The 10,544-nt window shown below is 40.3% G+C and overlaps 1 pseudogene; it reads right to left on the bottom strand.

Annotated features, from left to right (window-relative positions):
- Positions 1-8,552: 8,552 nt before the first annotated feature.
- On the bottom strand, positions 8,553-10,055 carry LOC137761502 (ras-related GTP-binding protein C pseudogene; annotated as a pseudogene).
- Positions 10,056-10,544: the final 489 nt, after the last annotated feature.

Raw genomic sequence — 10,544 nt, 5'->3', positions numbered from 1 at the left:
ACTCATAAGATCAGAGGTGGTTAACAATATGCTCAGAGTGGAATAAAATGGCATAATGCTGTTGGTCATTCACTGATTTGTTGAATATTTATTGAACAATCACTCTGCCTGGATTGTATAAAACATCAAGTTAGGATGTGGGAGATACAAAGAGATAGATGACTTAGATTGGTCCTAGCCCTTGTAGATAGAAGACAGGTATAAAAAAAATACTTTCATGCCAAAGCTGTCTATGAATGGTATCGTACTGGAGGAGAAGACACTGAATATTTTGTAGCATTAAGATAGGAAACCCCAGGTGGATTGGGAGAAAAAAAAATTTCTCTTAAAGAGAGACCAAATAAGCTAAAGGCCAACTGTGGATACCTGACCATTGGTTGCAGTTGATACCCTTTCAATCTCTTTTTCCAAGACTTTCCTGCACCTACATTTATTATTGCTTCTGGAGTTCATAAGATGATAAATAGCCCTGTATAGTAATTTCCCAATTTTTCCTAAGTTACCTAAAGCCAGTATTATTTACAGCCAAAGTATTCTAACAGTGGTAGGGAGAAACAGGTCATAGGAAGACAAGGCAAGAGGTTATTGCAGTATTCCAAGTGAAAGATGGTGATACCCTAAACAAGCTTAAAGACATTGGGAAGGAGAAGAGGATAGTTACTGATATCCAAGGCAGAATCAATAACTCTTACTAATCTATTTGATAGGACAATGTGGCAAAGATAATTGCTATATGTTCACAAAACTGTTACATTCTCCTGGGCACACTGCTAGACCATGGTACTCCCAAGTATCGAGGTGGTGTCATATGACGAATTCTCACCAATGGAATATAAAGTAAAACTTATGTGTCAGTCCCAGTCCAAGGCAATTAAGAGCAGATATACTTTCTCCACTCTCATTCCTGTCCATACAATTAGAAGAAAGGACTCTAAGAAGGCAGTGTTTCGAGATAGATGAAGCTTGACTCCTTTAGTCACAAATCTGTGGTTTGTTACTTTTATTGTGAAATCGTCTTCAGTAGGGTTTGTTTTCTAAGGAATCCAAGGTACTCCTAGTTTTTGAAATGTGGCAATTTTTTTCTTGTTTTTCTGTTCTGGAACCAGTTTTTACTACTTTTCAGCTAAGATATTACCACACCATCTGTGTTCCATAACCATGCAATCACAAACCACAAGTCTACAATTCACATGTGTGTTTTTTTCCTATCTAGTGCTCTCTACACTTTCTCATTGAGGAGGTAGTCTTTGCAGTGTCTTGCTTATATGCAGGCATCTCAATTTCAACTGCTTGCCTCATGAGGGTTCCAGGCTGTATCTGCTTTCTTCACATAGATGTGGAAACCACAACTACTTAGACATTAAAGCAGACATTCAGATTCAAGATCCTCTAAGGACATAAAATTGAAAAGGCTTGAGCCTGTTATTACTGACTGTAAATGCCCTCTTTATTTCTGGGATTTTCTTTTTATTTGTTCTGAACACAGTCATGTATAACATATGTTGGGGTTTTTTTAATGTCTATTTGTATACTTTGCCTATTTTATTATTTATTTATTTATTTTTGGCTGCATTGGATCTTCATTGCTGTGTGCGGGCTTTTCTCTAGTTGTGGCGAGCGGGGGCTACTCTTTGTTGCAGTGCGCGAGCTTCTCATTGAGGTGGCTTCTCTTGTTGCGGAGCACGGGCTCTAGGTGCGTGGGCTTCAGTAGTTGTGGCACATGAGCTCAGTAGTTGTGGCTCCTGGGCTCTAGAGTACAGGCTCAGTAGTTGTGGCACACGGGCTTAGTTGCTCCGCGGCACGTGGGATCTTCCCGGACCAGGGATCAAACCCGTGTCCCCTGCATTGGCAGGCAGATTCTCAACCACTGCAGCACCACGGAAATCCCTAGAGTATGTTGAATGTATTTTTATATTCCATACCACACGTTTTTTTAAATTAAGGGGGTTTCCTATTAACTCAGTCTGCTATGTCATCAGAAACAAAAATACAGGAAGTCTCTTTTGGCTATGTTTTCTTGAGGGCTCCATTGGAAATATAGGTGGATATGTTTAATACTTAGTGGGCTATATGGGCCTGAAGTTTGGAAAACAGGTCTGGGATGGATCCATAGAATCAGAATAAAAAGAATAAATTCACCTGGATTGACCATACAAAGTAAGAAAAGAAGATAAAAATAATGGGGACTTTGAGAAAAATACCAATATTTAATGAGTAGAAAAATAAGGAATGATTAAGGGAGGGTTAGAAAGAATAAGTAAGAGTAAGTGAAAGTACCAGGAGAAATAGGTTGTAATCATTAAATAAGTTTCAAATGCAAAGCCAAGCCCTTCAATTTACAACAAATATTTAAATGAGAAATCAAAAATGATGCAGATTTGAATAAATCATGTGAGGTGCTTGGATAGAAGGAGGTCTTCAGCAGTGGCAGTAAATTCACTAAAGAAGATAATTCCAATGCCTTTGGCTATAGGTAGTATAATTTCTCTGTGGTTTCCATGATATCATGATGGGGGTCATAGTGGCTTCTGTTGTGGCCCAGTGGCATTCTACTGGAGCATTCTTTGTGAGCAAAGCACCCTTTGCTCACAGTCTAGTCTTATAAATGGAACAGAGAATGACCTCACAAATCACACATGGGCGCTCAGTTTCCCTTTCCCTCTGCCAGCTTCTCCTTCTTTCCTTCTCCTCAGTTCTCTCCTTTGGGAACGTGAGATCAATTTGAGAATGAGAGGATGGCTTAGATGCTGCGCTGCCGCACTAGGACAGATCGCCCTGCAGTCCTCTGTATGGTTTTCAAGTGTGCTGTTCTGCCAGCAACCGTTTATCCTACCATTCCTGATGGGCCTGAATCCAGATGCACTGGCTTGGTTTTACCATTTCAAGGGCAAAAATCAAGAAGTACAGATGTTATCAGTGGTATCAAGTGCTGCTGAAGGCAAAAGAGGATTGAGATAAATTTCCTAGATATAGTAATAAAAGGTTTTCAGTTAAATTACTGACCGCAGTCTCAGCAGAAAAACCAGTGAAAGGCAGACCGTAATGTGCCAAGAATAAAGAAAATTTGAGGAGATACAGAAGACTGGGAAATGTTGCCATTTAAATAAGTTTGGCTGAGGAGAAAAGAGAAATAGGCTGGTGGCCAGAAGAGGAAGTAGTGACCAGGAATGTTTGTTTGTTGTTCTTATTTGATGAATAAATAATGAATAAGGTCGGTTGTACATGTTAGCAACTAAGGGGAAAGAGTCAAAACAGAGGGAAAAACGATGGAAAGGGGGATAGGTGAATTAAAAAGGATGCTAAAGGGAGATGAACAGCAAGAATACAACTCTGAGAAAGACTTAAAATGTCATCTGGTCAATACTCTCTTCTTTCAAGGGTAACAAACCAAATTCTGAACACAATTATAGGTTTGGGGAGTTCCCTGGTGGCCTAGTGGTTAGGATTCTGGGCTTTGATTGTGATGGCTCTGTTTGAAATCCCTGGCTGGGGAACTGAGATCCCACAAGCCATGAGGTGCAGCCAAAAAAAAAAAAAAAAAACAACATAGGTTTCAAATCTAGTTTCTTAATGAGTCAGTTGGCTTTAATTTCTCACCTAATAAGTTTTCATAAATTTCCCTTTGACATTATTTGTGTAATTTGTGTCAATTAATGGAATGACTTTGATATTTATTAGCAGAAAACCCCAAAATATACTGTTTTGAAAAATTTATTTTTACAATCCTAAGATCCTATAACCACTTTTCTCCTATCACATATTTTCCTCTCATGTAAAAGTTTTGTTTAAAAATAGGTTGTACATAATAAAGGCCATATATGACAAACCCACAGCCAACATTGTCCTCAGTGGTGAAAAACTGAAACCATTTCCACTAAGATCAGGAACAAGACAAGGTTGCCCACTCTCACCACTATTATTCAACATAGTTTTGGAAGTTTTAGCCACAGCATTCAGAGAAGAAAAAGAAATAAAAGGAATCCAAATCGGAAAAGAAGAAGTAAAGCTGTCACTCTTTGCAGATGACATGATACTATATATAGAGAATCCTAAAGATGCTACCAGAAAACTACTAGAACTAATCAATGAATTTGGTAAAGTTGCAGGATACAAAATTAATGCACAGAAATCTCTTTCATTCCTATACACTAATGACGAAAAATCTGAAAGTGAAATTAAGAAAACACTCTCATTTACCATTGCAACAAAAAGAATAAAGTATCTAGGAATAAACCTACCTAAGGAGACAAAAGATCTGTATGCAGAAAATTATAAGACACTGATGAAAGAAATTAAAGATGATACAAATAGATGGAGAGATATAGCATGTTCTTGGATTGGAAGAATCAACATTGTGAAAATGACTCTACTACCCAAAACAATCTACAGATTCAATGCAATCCCTATCAAACTACCAGTGGCATTTTTCACAGTACTAGAACAAAAAATCTCACAATTTGTATGGAAACACAAAAGACCCCGAATAGCCAAAGCAATCTTGAGAAAGAAAAATGGAGCTGGAGGAATCAGGCTCCTGGGCTTCAGACTATACTACAAAGCTACAGTAATCAAGAGAGTATGGTACTGGCACATAAACAGAAATATAGTTCAATGGAACAGGATAGAAAGTCCAGAGATAAACCCATGCACATATGGTCACCTTATCTTTGATAAAGGAGGCAAGCATATACAGTGGAGAAAAGACAGCCTCTTCAATAAGTGGTGCTGGGAAAACTGGACAGCTACATGTAAAAGAATGAAATTAGAACACTCCCTAACACCATACACAAAAATAAACTCAAAATGGATTAAGGACCTAAGTGTAAGGCCAGACACTATAAAACTCTTAGAGGAAAACGTAGGCAGAACACTCTATGACATAAATCACAGCAAGATCCTTTTTGACCCACCTCCTAGAGAAATGGAAACAAAAACAAGAATAAACAAATGGGACCTAATGAAACTTAAAAGCTTTTGCACAGCAAAGGAAACCATAAACAAGATGAAACGACAACCCTCAGAATCGGAGAAAATATTTGCAAATGAAGCAACTGACAAAGGATTGATCTCCAAAATTTACAAGCTGCTCATGCAGCTCAATATCAAAAAAACAAATAACCCAATCCAAAAATGGGCAGAAGACCTAAATAGACATTTCTGCAAAGAAGATATACAGATTGCCAACAAACACATGAAAGAATGCTCAACATCATCAATCATTAGAGAAATGCAAATCAAAACTACAATGAGATATCATCTCACACTGGTCAGAATGGCCATCATCAAAAAATCTACAAACAGTAAATGCTGGAGAGGGTGTGGAGAAAAGGGAACCCTCTTGCACTGCTGGTGGGGATGTAAATTGATACAGCCACTATGGAGAACAGTATGGAGGTTCCTTAAAAAACTAAAAATAGAACTACCATATGACCCAGCAATCCCACTACTGGGCATATACCCTGAGAAAACCATAATTCAAAAAGAGACATGTACCAAAATGTTCATTGCAGCTCTATTTACAATAGCCAGGACATGGAAGCAAGTGTCCATCAACAGATGAATGGTTAAAGAAGATGTGGCACATATATACAATGGAATATTTCTCAGCCATAAAAAGAAACGAAATTGAGTTATTTGTAGTGAGGTGGATGGACCTAGAGTCTGTCATACAGAGTGAAGTAAGTCAGAAAGAGAAAAATAAATACAGTATGCTAACACATATATATGGAATCTAAGAAAAACAAAAAAAAGGTCTTGAAGAACCTAGGGGCAAGATGGGAATAAAGACGCAGACCTACTAGAGAACAGACTTGAGGATATAGGGAGGGGGAAGGGTAAGCTGGGACAAAGTGAGAGAGTGGCATGGACATATATACACTACCAAATGTAAAATAGATAGCTAGTGGGAAGCAGCTGCATAGCACAGGGAGATCAGCTCGGTGCTTTGTGACCACCTAGAAGGGTGGGATAGGGAGGGTGGGAAGGAGGGAGATGCAAGAGGGAAGAGATATGGGGATATATGTATATGTATAACTGATTCACTTTGTTATAAAGCAGAAACTAACACACCATTGTAAAGCAATTATACTCCAATAAAGATGTTAAAAAAAATAGGTTGTAATTCAAAATCAGATAAATTAGCTTAAAGGAATAACGGGGATTAATTTATGTTTCTGTATTTATATTATTAGTCCCAATGATGTAACAAGACATGAAATGTTAAATAGACTGAGTTATCTTTAAAAAGCACTTTGGAATTAGTGGAACCATTGTTATTTCCAAGAGTAGAGATGTTAAAATGTCAAGTTAATTCTCAGTTATTCACAGAGTTTGAAATTGGCTTGAGTCAAGAATCCAAAAGGGTAAAGGAATTATGCATTTAAGACACAACTGCTTCTGGAAGATGATAGTGGAATTTACCTTTGTATATAGAGATTCTTTTTTTTTTAATTAATTTATTTATTTATATTTGCTGTGTTGTGTCTTTCTTGCTGCACAGGCTTTCTCTAGCTGCAGAGAGCGGGAACTACTCTTCATTGCGGTGCACAGGCTTCTCATTGTGGTGGCTTCTCTTGTGGAGCACGGGATCTAGAGCGCAGGCTCAGTAGTTGTGGCGCACGGGCTTAGTTGCTCTGTGGCATGTGGGATTTTCCCGGACCAGGGCTCGAACCCGCGTCCCCTGCATTGGCAGGCGGATTCTTAACCGCTGAGCCACCAGGGAAGCCCAACCTTTGCATATAGAGATTCTGATGCTTGAGAGCATTTAAATTTTCACCCCAAAATGAACCTACCATGTAAATATCTACCTTTTAGTTAGATTCACTCTAATGCTGCTGCCAAAAGCCAGGCTTAGCTGGAACTACATCTTCCTTATTTCAGGGAAGCAATTGTCTTGCTTGTTTATACTGGTACCTAAGGTAGGCAATTGCATTGGCTAAAAAGGGAGTTGGTTTACTGTTTAAAAAGTGTTTGTTTTATTATGTCAATGAAGAATCTACCTAATTAATTAAGTACAGGAAGTAACAGCATTGGTCAGGATTTTTAGGCAATGTTGAGAATTAATTTTATATTACTATTGGATTCATATAAACTCCCTGCAGAGTTTTCTATGTTCCCACTAGATCCTAAGCATTTATCTATTATTGTATTATCAATACATGTGGAAAGTTCCTCAGGAACATGTTTTTATATAAGCGATGAAAGGGGACACATAGCTGCTATACGGAGCACACAGGAAAAACAAAACAAAACAAAAAACAAACAAACAAAAGAAACAGACATGAAAGGTAAGTGAAGACTCTTAGAGGAAGTGCCCTCTAAAGTGGGATGTGAAGGATTAGTTTGCACTTTAGAAGAGTTTTTTTTTTTTTTTTTCTGGAGTAAATACATTTATTGATACCCATTTTATATAGTTCAATGAAATAATCTATAAATATAAAAGCATTGTTTTTTTTGGATATCACCATGGTCCATGTAAATACTCAACAGTCAGAATCGTCTGCAGGAAGCATTCCAAGTCACACGGTTAGGTTTACAGACCTGAATATACATATTTCATTAAACAGTGGCACTTATGTACTCAAGTGATCCAGTGGCTTTGGAATATATGACTACTGGGCATGTGGAGTAAAAATAACGTGTAAGTTTAAGTCAATGGAAAAGGGTATCAACTGTCAACAAAAAGAAACAATTATGAATTAATATCCTAGGTGAAGAAAGTACCACAGTTGACACTTGGTGTCAGAATACTGAAGACGAAGTATGTTTAACGACACATCGTGGTGCCATATGCTCTCTTCAAGTCCCAGTGGGCAGCCCACCAGCGCCTTAGGGTCATTCAGGATCAACAAAACAGCAATTCTTAAAGGATCTCAATAGCTTAGAATAAAAGGAATGTGGGGGCTGGTATCAAGTTTAAAGAAAAGTGAGCTACATAATTCAGTGACATAATGAGTTTCCCTCCTAAGAGGAGGAGATTGCGGGGAAAACAAATTCTTTTTTAATTCCCTTTGTTACAGTGATCAGAATCATTTATCTAACGTGGGAGCAAGAACCCAGATATCTGGTACCCAAAACACAGGTGCACAAATTTTCTTCTGTTTTAAAGTTCGTTCTTCAACACTTCCGAGGGAACTAATGCAGCAGCCACTGTTGAGCCTTGTTCTTGACTTGATGCAGCATAAAATTTTTTCATTTCTTCAGAAACAAATACAGGAATGTCCTTTGCTGCAGTCAGACCATGTGTCTTCTGAGTTAGCAAGCAAATGCATTTAGAAGGTCTGAGGTGTGCAAGGTCCAAAATTGAAATCTGAGAGGCAGTGTTAGAACTTAAGCAAGGCAGGATTTTCAGAGACTACTCAAATGAAAATCTAAGCGAAGCATATAAAAACTCAGTTCTTTCTATTATTTTCAACTGGTAATTGACAGCAACATTCTCTAGTAAGGATGGGTAAGTGATGTTATCTCCAGGTCCAAAATATCCCAACTACTTAAAGTAGGACCCCCAAGAGGAGAAAGACACTTGAGGTCTGTGGTCTATAAAATTCTTTTTTGCCATTTTTTTAAAAAAAAGAAATAGTAGCTTCAGTTGCACACCACTGGTTGAAGGGGTTTTCATCCAAATGAGAAACTCTACCCCTTGTCTCTAGTGCAACAGGCACCAGATTCCCACAAGCGGCAACTTCCATGTCCTGTAGCATGTGGCATCTGACCCTGGAGTGAAGAATAAGCTGGCACAGACCCCGACCACCGGCATTCAGGCTAGATGGCATGTCGTGGTGTGCCATTGTGTGCCAACGCTTTCAGGCTGGGGGCACTGGTCTGGTGACCACAGCTCCTGTGAGAAGTCACACCCACCTCAAAAACCTCATGAATAGCTTTTCGGAAACAATGGAAGTTGTAGTCTATTAAACCTTTTCGTTCAAAACTTTCTTCCCTAAGGATGCAGACCAGTGCCAAAAATTTAGTCACCTCCTTTAAATACAGGACCGTTGTGTTATTCAGCTTGATGATGGCCATAGATTCTTTGTCATAAGCACTTCCACTTCCATCTTCCTTTAACCCATATATACAAGACACATCAATTACAACATCAATCATGTCACAGCAAAGTTCGTATGACTGCACATCCACAGAACTGTCTGTTGCAATGTAGATTTTGCTGACGACATCGAAGAGAAAAGCTTTTTCAATACCTGAATTTGATATAAAGATATTTAATAGATTTTCCAAGGTCGGTAGTTGTGGGATAAGTTTCTGCACCACCTTACTAAAGGCTTCAAATATTGAATGGTCATAGATACTAGGTCAAATAAAAGCTAAGGTGGAGTTTTTCTAGCCCAGCACCTGCAAGGTCGTCATTGGCCCTTTGATGAATGTCCATCTGTGTTTCTATTTTGTGATCATCAGACAGACCATCAACTTTGTGAATAAAAACCTCAAAATTCATGTCTGGGTTAACTTTGTAGGCTTTAGAAACAGTAATGTGAAGTCTTGTTAAAGCCTCCATGTAGTTATCCTGTGCATCAATGTCATATATCAAAGCTCCTGTTCCCCTGAAGATCATCTCGTAGTCAAAAGTAGGGTCGAAAAAGTCCATTTGCCCAGGAAAATCCCATATTTGGAAATTCACAAAGGAGCTATTTGAAATGTCATCTTTGTAAATCTTGTTGGTACTTTCCAAAAAGAGGGTCTCGTTGGGTGACATTTTATGAAGCACCACCTTCTGGATGGAGGACTTGCCGCTGCGCCTGAGCCCCACGAGCAGAATCCTAGGCTTGGAGCTGTCAGCGCCCCGCCCCCCCCACCCCGGGACACAGCCTCGGCCGGTCAGCGCCCCAACCCCGCCGCCCGCGGCTGCCGCCTCCTCTTCTTCCTCCTCCACGCCGTAGCCGAAGTCCTTTGGGAACGAGTCCGCCGGGCCGTAACTGCCGGCGAGGGGCGTCTCCTCCGCCCCGTACTGCAGGGACATGGTGCTGGAGCCGCCGCCGCCCGCGCCCTGACAGGCCACGCCAGGCCGAGCCAGGCCGCCGCCTCCCCAGGCCGCCGCCGCCACCGCCCCCGGCAGCCGCCAACGGCATGCGGTCCCTAGAAGAGTTTTTGTTTTTTTTTTTTTTAATAAATTTATTTATTTATTTGTTTTTATTTTTGGCTGTGTTGGGTCTTCGTCGCTGTGCGCGGCTTTCTCTAGTTGTGGCGAGAGGGGTTACTCTTCGTTGCGGTGCACTGGCTTCTCATTGCAGTGGCTTCTCTTGTTGCGGAGCAGCGGCTCTAGGTGCGTGGGCTTCAGTAGTTGTGGCTTGCGGGCTCTAGAGCACAGCCTCAGTAGTTGTGGCGCACGGGCTCAGTAGTTGTGGCTTGCAGGCTCTAGAGTGCAGGCTCAGTAGTTGTGGCGCACGGTCTTAGCTGCTCCACGGCATATGGGATCTTCCCAGGCCAGGGCTCGAACCCGTGTCCCCTGCATTGGCAGGCGGATTCTTAACCACTGCCCCACCAGGGAAGTCCCCCTAGAAGAGTTTTGATGTTTGGTTATGGTGGCTCTAGGA

The sequence above is a fragment of the Eschrichtius robustus genome, chromosome 3 (assembly GCF_028021215.1).
Source record: "Eschrichtius robustus isolate mEscRob2 chromosome 3, mEscRob2.pri, whole genome shotgun sequence".
Taxonomy (NCBI): Eukaryota; Metazoa; Chordata; class Mammalia; order Artiodactyla; family Eschrichtiidae; genus Eschrichtius; species Eschrichtius robustus.
The sequence above is the reverse complement of the archived record's forward strand: the minus strand, read 5'-3'. Positions and strand labels throughout refer to the sequence as shown.